Consider the following 11215-nt stretch of genomic DNA (forward strand, 5'->3'; position numbering starts at 1 on the left):
TTGTGACCCAGCATTCTTTAGCGCTTGGATCAAGCAGAACATATCCACTTGAGAGTCAATTCCAGTCAACCAGAGGGCCATGATCCATCCTAAATCCTAGAATAGGAGAGAGGGTCTGGACTCACTTTCAAGTGAAGGAAAGAGCTGTATAATCAGATCAAAGTACACAGTGTGGCTAGTGCCTGTGACATAGATACTGTGTGAACATCATGAGGGAATCAGAGGATGACTCCACAGATTCTGCAGGAAAGAGCCTCATGAGGAACGAGGGTCTGAGGAGAACATTGCAGGAAAAGAGGAGCTTTCCTGGCAGACACAATTGGGGGAAAGGCATTCTCAGCAGGAAAAATAAGCAAACAGTGGGGGAACTATCTGTTCAGAGACTGCTGGGTAGTTCTCTGGGGCTGGATACAGGTGGTGCTGAGGAGAATGGCAGACAATGGACTGGCCAGGTGGGCTGTTCCAGGCCCCTGGTGGATTCCACCCAGTGTGTCCAACTCATTTGCTTGGGCAGCATCCCATGGGCATGAGTTGCCAGTGCTTTTGGAGGCAGCTGTCGGAGGATGGTTTAGGAGGGAGTGCTTCCGGACTTGTGTATGCCCCGACAAGTTCCCTGAGGAAAGATACAAAGACTTCACAAAATACTTTTTTCCATCCCATGGCTCTGACAAGATGAATTTATTATAAATTTTCTGTTTAAATAAGTCATCCTAGGCTGTCATTTTGCTGAGTGTTGCCTGTGGCTCAAAAGCCATGAGAGACGTTCATCTTTTTATTCTCTGCAGCAGTGCAATGCACACACTCTTCTATTTTTTTCAGTAAACATGATTTATCTGGTGCATGAGTAAATACATTTAATTTCATTCAATGCCAATTAAATAGAATTTATATACTGTAGTATGATATGTATCTTCAATACAATAAAAATAAATCATATTTTTATGATGCTTATTAATTTAAAAGTTTTAAAATGACCTGGTGGTTAGGAATGCTTTTAGCTGCAAGTAATTAAAAATATACTTCATATTGTTTTAAACGAATAAGGATTCATTTTTAATCCAAAACAGGAAGTCTGGGAAATGGCAGTGGCTTGTACTGATGCAGCTGCTCCACAATGCCATCCTGAACCCAGAACTTTCTGATCATGTGGGCCAGTTGTGCTCATGCTGGTGCCTCATAGATATAATGTGATACTTTGATGAAAGTGTCACTTCTGGGTGCAAGGCAGGTAAAAGGGAGGAAAGGGCCAGTCTAGCACCTGTCAGAAGCACCTATGCCCTCTGCCCCCAGCTTTCGTTGGCCACTCTTAGCTACAAAGTAGCCTGGGGCATGAATATCTGCTTTGCTCCTCCTTAGAGAGGGCAGTGACAAAGGAAGGTGTGAGGGAGCAGTCCATCCGTGAGTGAGCCAATAAACAGTGTCTTCCGAGAAGGGACCATTCGCATTTTTCCTGCTTTACAGATGGGTAAAATGAGGTAAGAGAATTGCACAAATTCACATAGCTTGTCAGTGATAGAAACAGGACACACACCTGCTTTCTGATACTATATTTCGTGCCTCACAGCTTTTTCTGAAATGCTTGCTCCTAATTAGGATCTTTTGCTTGAAGAATACTTTTGACTTTCCCCTTTGCTGGAGAAGATTAAAAAGGGCTTGTGCTGAGATCATGGGATGAGCTCTCCTAGGGCCGTTAGGAGCAAGACTGGCTACTGCAGGGCCTCCTGCTGGTTTGGTAGGACTTCCTCTCACCTGCGATGCTCTCAGATATGGATGCTTTTGCATTTCTACATCCACCTATGGCCAGTCTTCACAAGAGCCTTTCTGTATTTCCTTGTATCTCAGAAAACAATGTTTTCTTTTCATGACCTTTCTTATAATGGTCATGTAGGTTATGTTTAATCTTGTGTTTCCCTTTATTAATTGGTGACAAACACTGTGGATGATTCTTAACGCAGGGAGAAATAATGTTGGAGTTAAGTCCAAGTCACCTACCTCTAGGACAGCTTCCAAATGCTGACTGTGTCAAGGTGCATATCCACACTTACCAAGAGCCTGGGAATTCAGAATGCTGTCCTTGAAGATGATTATGCTCAATACTCAATACTGGAGATCAACTTTTATGATCAATATAACTGAAATAAATTTTGTCAAGTAGTAACTAAATGCCAAGAATTACATGTGTATATGTACACATTTTATGGCTGTACCTATTTTATGGATTGACAAATAAGATTAAATCTTACCAATTTGATCTCATTGATAAGGGTAATCTCAGACACATTAGGGATGTCTTCAGCAATGTACAATTGTTCCCTCTCTCCTCTGAAAGTTGTCATCAGGGCTGCTGGTGGGGTGTTAAGGTGTCAGGGTACCCTCGTGGGTGGCCCCTGTCTTCTACCACCATCAACTAAGATGCCTTCCAGCCCTGGTTGGCAGTCTCTCTGGTCGTTGTTGCTGCCTTATTCATCCCTTATCATCAGGCCTTCACAGGCATCTTGCCATCCCTCCCAAGGTCAGAGCTCCTCAGTTCTGGGGGTTTTTGATAAGCAACTTCTGTGTCTCTGTCAAGGACAAAATATTTTCCAGATGCTTTTATATACTGCCCTAAGGCTACTAGAAGATGGTCAGCTCCCTCTCTTCCCAGACACACATTGCCACCAAGACTGTGTTTTCTGTCTCCCACCAAGATGCTGCAGTGGTCCACTCTAGTATGTTTGCAATCTCCTTGATTCACAGGTCTTTCTCCTGCCCTAGGTCCCTACCCTCTCCCTACTTAACACCGTGACTCTCACCATCTCCTCTCTGTGGCTTCTCTTTCCTTCTCTCCTCTTTCTCAAAGCTCTTCCTTCTGTGGCAATAGGATTTTAGTTGGGGAGGGAAGGCTGTTTGTAGATGAGACTGTTTATAGTTACTGCAGGATTTAAAGTAACATGCAGTCTCTTAGCTTACAGATTTAAAAACACAGTTCTTAAACTTTTAGGAAAGATCTTATTTTACATGTAAATGTAGTAGATTTTGTGTTGACTTAAAAATTCTCACCTTTGATTATTCTTGTTTACTACTCAATGACAGATTGAACTCCCCTAAAAATTTAACTCCATGTATAAGCATATTTACTTCTTTAATTTTTTAAAGCTGAAATGACACACTTGATGTTTCTGATCGTCTCACTCCACATTCTGAATTTGGAAACCTTAACAACCTAACAAATAGATGATCCCTAGGTTGCAGTGCTACCTACCAACCTGATACACACGAGCTTACAGTTATAAAAAATAAATGGACTAAGCATTTAAACACTGTTTATAAACTATTGCATTCAGTCACATTTTAAAAGTATCAGTTTGTGATGTTAGTTTCTATTTAAACTTTCAAACTATAACCATGAATTTAAATAACAGGTTTGCTATTATGTCAGAGTTTCAGCCACCTTCAGTGGCAGATGGACCTCGCCCATCCTATGGTCCTATGTTATTTCAAAACTATTTTAGGAATATTCAAAATATTTTTGCTTTGTGGAAACTACCAGATGTTATAAGGTCATCTTAAACTTTTTCCTGCTCCAATATGTGGAAACAGTAATGTCCCAAGGAGCCCTTCCTCTGTCTAGTGGAGACTAGTATCAGAGGCCAACACTGGAATGGTCGGGATTTATGTCAGGTTTTTTTCACGTAAACCCAATGGGGGGATACGTATGTGGTTTCACTGGGGACCAGGATGAAACCCCAGCCAGATTTTAGGGACACATAAGGAAAATACATGTTTCTCAAATATCATGAGCTTTTACTGATATATCCAACTTAAATCAAATTTTACTAAATCTGTTTTTTTGTTTTGATTCAAAACAGTTTCCTTAAAATTTACCTTTTGAAAATGTTAACACCTCACCTAAGCACTGATCGTACCCCATGATCTTTCACCTATCACACACACATGTTCACAATGTGTTTATATATCCTTCAGTTTCAGTTTAGGCATCAGTATTTTTGAGTACTTAAAAGAAAATTAAAAGCGATTACAAAAATTAAAACCATGAACATATTAGTCTTTTGAGCTTTTCTATAAATATTCTGATTATTCTATTAGTTAAAATATGACCATTTTGTATTTTGAGGACAGCATAACCTTGCTAAAGAAATTGACAAGGACAATACAAGCAAAATGCCAAAAATGTGAAAAAAAAATTAGCAAAGCAAATATACACAAAGAGCAAAACATTCTAACCAAGTTGAAATGCTAGGAATTGAAGGTTGAGTTAACATTCAAAAATTAATCAATATAATCATATACTAAGAGACAAAAAGAAAAAATAATCATCTCAAAAGTGGAAGAAAAGTCATTTGATAGAAATCAATATCCATTGTATGTTAAGAATAAAAAATTGTAGCAAACTAAGAATTAAGAAAAAATCCACAAAACTATTTAACCTGAAAAGATTATCCACAAAAATTCTATAGCAAATGTCATACTTAAAGGTATAATGTCTTTCCCCAGAATTAGGAAACCAAAAAAGATACCTAAAATGATCTCTTCCATCAAACATTGTATTGGAGGCTGTTGCCCAGACAATAAAGCACATCTTGCATGAAAATAGATAATATCAAAGACTTTTCCGGGTGGTTATGCCACACCACACCTCCTCAAACATTCTAATAAAGTTCTCATTGTGCCAAGTCCTTGACAACATTTAGATTTGTCATTCTTTAGATTTAGCCATTCTCATGGATGTAGCTGTATCTAATCAAGATTTTGATATGTGTGTTTCTTAATGACTAATGAGTTTCAGTACATGTTGGTAAGTTTATTTTTGATCTGAACATCTTCACTTGACATGTTGGTGTAGATCTCTTGCGATTTTTCTATTACATGCTATTATTATTGATTCGTAATAGTTTATTTTATATTTTAGACACTGTTGTTTTTACTGGTTATATGTTTTCACAAGACATTCTCCCACTCTGTGGCTTGCTTTTTTATTCATTTTATGGTGTCCTTTGATAATCAGAAGTTAATTTAATATGGTCAAATTTATTGCTCCTTCCCTATGTATTGCTCTTTGTGCCCAGTTTAAAATGTTTTCACTTCACCAAGGTCATGAAAATAGTTCCCTCAGTTATCTGAAAATTTGAATATTCTGCCCTTTATATTTATATCTACAGTTCTTCTGGAATGTCTTTTTACGGATATCATGTTAGTTTTTTTTTCCCCATGTAGATATTCAGTTGACTCACCATCATGCTCCACTTTATTCTTGGGTCTTTGCTTTCTTGTCTTAAAGAATAAAGCAACTTGGGTAGCATATATAGGTTTTATTTTCATTGTCATTGCATTGGTTATTGACCTTTTAGACATTTCTAAGGCTTTTGCATTGACCTCTGTTTTTAGGCATATGTTGATTAACTGAGAGTCCTTGTGGCAATCTTCTCGGTGTGAAAGAGTTTGAGAAGGCTGAGTATTTGCAAAAAGGAGGATGCTTAGCTTATGAATTGATGCTGTCTTGAGCACCATGAAGCCTATATGTGTAGTTAACATGGACAGAAACGAGGAGGCAGTAAGAGCTGGGATGAGTAATCCAAAGGGCATTTCATGAAACTAAGCTTTATCTATTTTTTCTGTCTTAATCAAACCTTTTGATTTCAATATTGTTTCAGGATAACTAGAATGTACCTTAGACTTCACAAGACAAACAGCTGTTTTTATGCAGTTAGGCTTCATTTTCCATTATACACACTTCCAACAAATACTCTTAAAATTATTCTCTAAGATGTTGCCTGGTTATTGTTGTCATATTGGGAAATACCTGTGGTTGTGTAGGGGGAGCTCATCTCCCATGTTGCATCCACATTTTACTTCATGAAGGGGAAGTCAGGATGCCTCAGAAAAAGAGCACATACCCACGATCGGATGGCCTTTCTCTCGTGCTGCAAAGTAAGGAGAAAAAAGAGTCATGCCCTTCATAAAATTGTAGCTGTTATTCTGTTTTGCTTAGTCTATACGTAAATGTGTGAGTGACTTATTACAGAGTCTTTCTCATTCTGTTTTAATATATTTTTACTTGGTCTTTTAAGTAATAACTCACTTTAGGATGTCAAATCTCTTTAAAAGGCTGTATGTATGTTGGTAACAGCTTAAGAAAAGGAGAGCGAGGAAAAGGTAGGCCTGGAAGTTTTTGAGCTAGAGCCCAGCAAATTCCTGATATCCAGCTAACTGATATTCCTGTGCACAGGCCCATTCACACCAAACATCCCCTTCCCAACCATTTCCTACAAACTGAATTTTAGAACTTCTCAGAGCATTGTTTCTATTTACCCATGTAGAGTCCATTCAACCAAGTAGAATAAGGTGCTAGAATAAAGTGATTGGCTATTCTAAAACTTATGATTCAAAAGTCCATTTTAAGCAAAATCATCATTTTTTGAAACTTGTAGATGGTTCTCTTAATGGAAAATCTTTGGAGACCCCAATAAAACAGAGGATTTGTTCTCTTGCTTTACGGCCAGTAGTGGCACATCACAGCTTCAAAAAAACAACAAATATTAAAAAAAAAAACAAAAAACAAAACTACCCAAATAAACTTCCCTAAACAAGTAAAGACACCTATTGCCAGACACACTAAACAGCATTACAGATCTTGAAGGAGGTTCTTCTGGGACACTGAAGAATGAATTATACTGTATGTCTGAAAGAAACCTTTGGAAACCCACTGTGGAGGGCAGAGTTCCAGCCGTGAAGGCAGCTGCCAAGAGCCCACGTGTGTCTCAACCCCATCCCTAGCCCGCAGGGACCTGCCTCCTCACTGTCCCTGCCTGTCTTATGGGTAATTTTGTGGCCACCTCCACAATCAAAGTTCTTTCTCTCATAGCTTGTCCCCTATTTTTGCCGCTGTGGAGAAATTTAGCCTTTCTTAGTTTCTTGAGTAAGCCAACCTGCACAGTGACATTAAGGCTGGACAGCTGAACAAACAGCAAAGAAAAGGATCGTATAGACAGGAGGGAAGGAGAAGAAATCAATGCCTAGACTTTAATTTTATTTTCATTTCGTTGCATTGCATGGCATTTCATCATATTAACTTATTGCAGCACAAGCTATTATGTGTCAAACTATACTGATATTCTGCTAAATTCAAAGAGCTGTCGAATAGCTCTCTCAATAGAATCAAGAGAATTTTGCCTTCTGAGGAACAGTCACACTGCCACTGAAAAAGTACTTAATTTCGATATTAAGTTTGCGGTAGACCCTTTCTTCTTACTCACTACAAATTCCTTTTAATCTCAGTCTCGCTTATTTTTCTTTTTCCTAAAACTCATCACTTTCACTTAAGGTACGCATTTCGAGTTTGCTGTTTTTTTTAAAAAAATGTGTATTCAATTTTCTAACGTGTATTGTGTTACATTCTTTCTCAAGCTTAATTTGATTCTTGTAAAATTGTTAGAAGGTGCCCTTATGTCATTATTCCAGACCTTTGTAAACAGGTAAGAGTTGGAGATACCAAATCAGTCTTTTGTGTTCCAATTTTCTCTGTGATGAAGGAAAAAAAAAAAAGAGCTTTGGAGTTAGACAGACCTGTGGTAGGCTCTTGGGCATAAGCATCCTTGCTATCTGACATGGGGTGCTACTTAAACTGACCAGGCTTCAGTTTCCTTCTCTACGAAATGGAGACATGATGTCCATTTTGACTAGTGCTGCTGAGAAGATGAAATAACTTAGTGTTCATCAAAGGACATAGCTGACTACCCAACCCAGTCACCTTTGAATGCATGTTTGTTGAATGAATGAATGAGTGCATGAATAAATATAGAAGAACAAATAAAAATTTTTATTGCTACTTAAAAAAAATCTCCATGCATTTTTGGTACTTTTAGTCTTCATATATCTTGGACATGAAAAGGGTTGCATGGACTTTATGAGCTTCCAACTCTGGTCAATGGCAAAACCCTCCTATCCCCAAAGCTATCGATGTGGGTTGATTATGGCTCAGTGCTCAGTGTGTACAGCCCTCATTGAAATTGTGAGACAGATTACGTTTCAGAATTCTGAAATTGTCAGAACTTTATAAGTTTACATAATATGTACATATTATATGGAATTAAAAAGAAGTATAAATACCCTCTCTTTAGTTCAGTTCAAGTTTTGGAAACAAATGAATTTGTCATGTCAGGTCTAAATATTGAATGAATTATGGAAATCTTTAGTTTTTGAAAACTTCTGGATTCCAGAATTGTGAATAAGGGAATGTAGAAGTGTAACATGATTAATTTTTCAATTGGGATAACTATAGATTTCCATACAGTTGAAAGAATCAATACAGAGAGATCTATTGTACAACATGGTGAATATGGTTAATAATATATTGTGAAGTAATGTATATATTAATTAGCTAGACTTAGTCATTCCACATGTATATATACTTCAAAATATTGTGTTGTACATGGTGAATGCATACAATTCTGTCAATTTAAAAGAAATAAAAATTTAAAATTTTAAAAATTAAAAATTTACAAAGGAATTAATACACAGAGATTTGTTGTACCCATTGTCCTATTTCCTCCAATGGTAGCATTTTGCAAAACTATAGTATCACAGCCAGGATGTTGACATGAAGACCATCTACCAATCTTACTAAGATTTCCCCAGTTTTACTTGTACCTATTCTGTGTGTGAATTCTATACATTTTATCACATGTAGGTTCATGTATTCACCACAATAGTCAAAATCCGAACAGTTCCAACACCAAGATGACCCCCCGTGTTACCCTGTTACAACAGCACCCCCTTCTCTCCTTCCTTTCTCTTCACCCCCTGTCCTGGCAACTAACAACCTGTTCTCTGTTTCTAAAAGTCTGTCAAGTCGAAAATGTTATATGAATGAAATGATACAGTATGTAGCCCTTTGGTTAAATTTCCATTTCTACATATTCATTGTTAGTAGAAAGAGATGTGATTGCTGGTCCTGCATACTGTGACCTTGCTGAACTCACGGATCAGTACTGGGAGGTTTTTGTTGGGTTTTTAAATCTTTGTTTTTGTTCGTGTCTTTTTCTTTTTTGTAAATTTTTTAGGATTTCTATGTGGGCAATCATTTCATCTTCTTTTTTTTTTTTTCTTGTTACCACCGTGCCAATCTCTGCCCTTTAATTGGGATTTAGATCATTTGCATTTAAGGTAATTATTGATAGTGCTTCAGTCTACCATTTTATTATCTGTTTTCTAGTTGTTTCTTCTGGTTTTCATGTCTTGGCACAGATTCATTTGGGTTTGCTCTGTTTGGGTTTTGTTCAGCTTCTTGGATGTGTAGGTTTGTGATTTTACCAAATTTGGGAAGTTTTCCTCAATACATGCTTTGTCGGCCTCAGTCTCTTGCTCTTTTCCTTCTTTGCCTGCTGTTCTATAAATATTGGATCTTTTGCTGTTTTTCCAAAGGTCTCTGAAAAAAAATGCAATGATGATTTTTTAAAAAATTCACACCATGAACTTTGTAGTAGAGATGATAGAGGAAAGGATCAGTGAACTCAAACATAGAACAATAGAAATAGAAGCATCATTGCATTTTTTGCTTCTATACTTCCCATTTGGTTCTTTTTAAAAATAACTTTCATTTATTTGCTGAGTTTTTCTATCTTTTCATTTGCTTCAAGAGAACTCATGATTGATGGTGGCAGCATTTTCGTGATGCTCTTTTAAAATCCTTGTCAGATAATCCCAACAGCTGGTTCATTTCAGTTCTGGTGTCATCTGATTATTTTTCCCATTTCAGTTGTGATTTTCTTGCTATGGCAGGTAATTTTCAATTATATCCTGATCATTTTATCTATTATGTTAGAAGATTGTAGGTTCTACTTAATTTTAATTTTTAAAAATTTTACCAGGAAGTCATCCTGTTTAGGTTCAGCACATGGGTCATGACCCACTTTTGTGTATTTCCACTGCAGCTTAGTTTTCAGAGTCTTTTCAGGGTTATTTTGGTCTGCTTGGTTTATCTGGTATTGTTGGGCCCGAGAGGGTGGAAGGGGATTTTTCAGGCTGGCCTGGGCCCCTGTGTGTCTCTCTCTGTCGGAGGGTAGTGTAGTGGGATCCTCCAACCTTGGCCCCTTAAGCACTTCAGCGTCTTTGGATGGGGAAGGAGACTCTCAGGCGACATGGGCAAAGAGACTTCCCTGACTGCCACTTTCTGTGACAAAGTATTTTTCTTGAGTTCCACCTGCCCATCCCTGGAAAGACAAGGAAAATCTCAGCCTGCAAGGATGAAAGAGGCTTTCTGAACCAGGGCGCTTCATGTGACTGGGGCCTTTTCCCATCTGACCTCCCCAGGGTCATGGGCAGGAGAGTCTTGGCCTTAGGGGAATGAAGAAGCCTCTTAGACTGGACCATTGATTGTAGCTGTCTCTTTGGCTGCTTCTGCCTACTGTGTTGGTGTCTCTGGGCAGGAAAGGAGGGTCTTGGCCCAGAGAAACAAGGAATCTTCCCAGACCAGGTGGTCTGCTGTGGTTAGGTCTCTCCCACTCATTCTGCAACTCTCTTCTGTATCTCTTGAAGGTAAAGTGGAGTCCTGGGCCCCGCAGAAAAGGAGGGGGTCTCCTCTGAACACATATTTTGGCCAGAGCTCCCAAATGATTACCTTGTTGGTGCTGTTGGGCCAGCAGGATGATGTCAGAGGGGCTCCTGTTCCATCTGGAGGAGGGTTGAGCCTACCTTGGCTGCCTCCTGTCTCTAGCAGCTCTGGAAATAGCAGCTCTGGGTCAATTTCTTCTGTCATTATGTTGAGCCTTCACTGTTGAAGACTCAGAGCAGTTTGCCTCTTCTTACCTCCTCTCAGAGCTCTCCTTTTGGTTGCTTCTTGCATCATTTCCAGGGTTTATAGTTTGTTCAGTGGGAAGGAGCAGGGCCTAACAGATCCGCACCATCTTGTCCTGAATAGAACCTCCAGACTCTAACTTGATTTTAATAATGAAAAAGAGTTGAAAAATTCTTCGTATGAAGTGTTCTTGATTTCTCAATCAAATTACCAGGATTCTGGTTATTTGGCATTGATCCATATGAAAAAATACTATAAAAATATATACTTAATTACATATGTAATGCATTACATTTATCATAAGGAATAAAATTACCTGAAATTAAAAACATTTCAGCAATGCTGGTCACATATCTATCTTTCAAATATATTAAGTGCATATTGGAAAATTTGGAAAACTTCTTCTAGAAGCTTAATTTATAT

This window comes from Cynocephalus volans, chromosome 2 (assembly GCF_027409185.1).
Source record: "Cynocephalus volans isolate mCynVol1 chromosome 2, mCynVol1.pri, whole genome shotgun sequence".
Lineage (NCBI taxonomy): Eukaryota > Metazoa > Chordata > Mammalia > Dermoptera > Cynocephalidae > Cynocephalus > Cynocephalus volans.